Raw genomic sequence first — 2,912 nt, forward strand, 5'->3', positions numbered from 1 at the left:
GTCAACATAACCACTAAATATGAGCCACGAGACTGCAGAAGAGCACAAAACATAGCGTTTGCAATATTCAAACGAGATAACAGAAGTCATTAGAACAATTGCATTGACTTCAAGAACATATTAAAATATTCACAAATAAATGATACAAGCACTAATAACGTAGTTAAACAGGCATATTAAGAAATAGCGAGATGTGGTGGTGATCCTTTTTACCTGTACCTACCTGATTTTGTGTGAAAAAAAATCGTCAATAAGTTGATCTTGCCATGTTTCTTAAAGATGGTGTCAAACTGTCCCAGTACAAAAATAAAATGGTTTCAGTTCGCATACATATAAATTAATGAGAAATTTAGATTAAGCCAACGCGCGAATTTACGGTCATGGGGTAAAAAACAAAATCAGACTTGTAGCTACGCTGTTTTCCTTTGTTCTAGTCGCATGCGTTGGCTACATCGTCAGAATGTCAAGCAAATTCAAACAGTTTCCACACCGGTTTCTGTCAGTGACCTTACTGTACATATTCGCTCAAATGTAAATTCTGATTTTCCTATTATCATGGAAAGTTTATTGCCCACAAACTGGGTTTAATAAAAGTAATCGGATTCAGTTTACCCTGCAAGTAACACATAGGGTTCCTTTTTCGTAGATCCTTTCGGCAGAGAGAGACACAAAATCTTATCCAAGAAATACTGCACGAGGACATTTTGCAAAATAAGAAGTTATCAAACAGAAAAAGCTGGAAACCACAGCTTGCCCAAAACGCCAGAAATGAAAATGTTGCTGACTCGAGATTTACCTAATTACCAACTAGCAATCTCACCTGTAACTTCAAAAGATTATGAAGGTGCACTTTCTGTTCACACAGATTAGTGAGAATCAGAATGTCTATCAAAGTATTTTATAAACGGATTTAAATTTAGATAATGAAGGTCCATGTAAAAATATTTGAAGTCGGCAGATGATAATCCTACAATTGTTAAGAAAAATAGAAAAAGGGATAAAGTTAAGCTGTGTGGTTGGCCCATTTATCAATCGACCGATAAGGAAATTCACGAATGCCGACTACCGCATTAGTGCCAAAACGGCATCTAACTAATACAGATGCACACACCAATTGTCATATCCGCTGGTCAGTTCTCTTAAGGACTATAGATAAAAAATGCTATTCCGATCAGTATACGAAATTTGATAGCGCCATTCAAATGATTCATGAGTTGTGAAACTGTTTCTTCTTGTTTAGATGATGTCTTATTTTGTAATGTTTTTAACTTTGGTTACGTCTAACATGTCTATCGGCAACAACTGCTTGTTACTATAATACTACAGGTACCAGAAGAGTAAAGCAGTAACTATTAACAATGACGAATTTTGAATAGGAATAATTCGGATACCTTGAAAATGTAAACTAGCCTCGAAATCCATGCAATCATAATTTACAATGATAGATAGTCCAAATCCTGTCTCTAGGTCAAATTTAAATCAAGTCGGTGTTACTGCCAAAATTTATCGAAAGAGGAATTTAAGTCCTCTCTTTAAAGATCCACAATGTTAATGTTTATACGTCAAATATCAAATGTCCGAACTGGTAATCAGATATTTCCAGAGTGGACATTGTCTTTGTCCATATCATTTTGCAGGCCAGTGAGAGTTGATGCTGAAACCATTCGGTTGGATACAATTGTTTAAGCTTTTAATCATTATTATTGAATGTGCGAAATACACCCGATCGTTTTATGAGCTACCACAAAAAATATGGTTTCTCCTACAATAAATATGGAAGAATTATAAACATTGAAAATTCTACAGAAAGGCATATATTTCCTGTACACCTCGATAAAAATCTGATGATATTTGGATTTAAATTATACATTCTGTTGCTACGAAAGGGAAAATATGACAAATATGCTTACATAAACAGTCGAACAGTCTAAATACTGAACGTAAAACGCACATTGTTTAAGGTTAGATACAAGGTTAGTCGGGAGATTTGTCAAAACAATAATTGAATGAACAAATTGTTGACCACAAATGAAAATAAGTTCGTTTTACATTATAGGGCACTATGTATCAAAGTCTCATGAACTTAGAGAGCACTAGCTGTTTTTTTTTTTGTTGTTGTTTTTTTTCGCAAACGTTAATCATGGCTCGAAAGTGATCTTTCAGTTTCATTTGGCTCGCAGTGCAATAGTCTGGCTACCAAAACGAAGTGAATTTTAAATAATCAAGGACGAAATTTCTCCGTTTCTTTGCACCTTATTTGTAGACCCAAAACACAGTATTCTGGACTTATTTTTTGACACCTTTTAACAAAATGGCATGCTTTCGTAAAACATTTAAAATGATCTTGTGAGCATTTATGACTGTCTCGACATTTTATTGCATTGCTGAAGACAGTAAAAGGGCGAGGATTAGGGAAGTTTTCAGCACAACACAAAAACAAAGCAATAAGTACAAAATACACGCAAGCCGAGATGTCAGTGGCGAAAATGTCTTTGATTCCGAAATTTATGGTCTCTGAATTCCGTCTAGCATCGTACGCCAACAGAAATGTTGAAGGTTTAGAAGCATTGACTGCTTTAGGTTTAGTTCATAGGAAACACGCAAGATCATTGCTGAATCGAATGTAGTTCAAAAGTCAAAAAAGAACGTATTATAATAAAATACAAGTCATCAGAAATACTTCTCAACATCATTTTTTTTTCAAGTTAGAATTTTGCCCAGTACACATGTGTAATGTTGAATAATATTGATACGTGCAAAACATTTTCTTTTAAACATTCGACAAGAGGCCATAATGGACCTTTACCACTTACTAAAGTTGTACACCTAAGACAGAAAGAAATAGATACATTCTGCCAAAAAAACTTGCCTGCCGATCCAGCGAAGAATAAATTCGAAGTTTTCTACTCAGC

The sequence above is a fragment of the Mercenaria mercenaria genome, chromosome 16 (assembly GCF_021730395.1).
Source record: "Mercenaria mercenaria strain notata chromosome 16, MADL_Memer_1, whole genome shotgun sequence".
Lineage (NCBI taxonomy): Eukaryota > Metazoa > Mollusca > Bivalvia > Venerida > Veneridae > Mercenaria > Mercenaria mercenaria.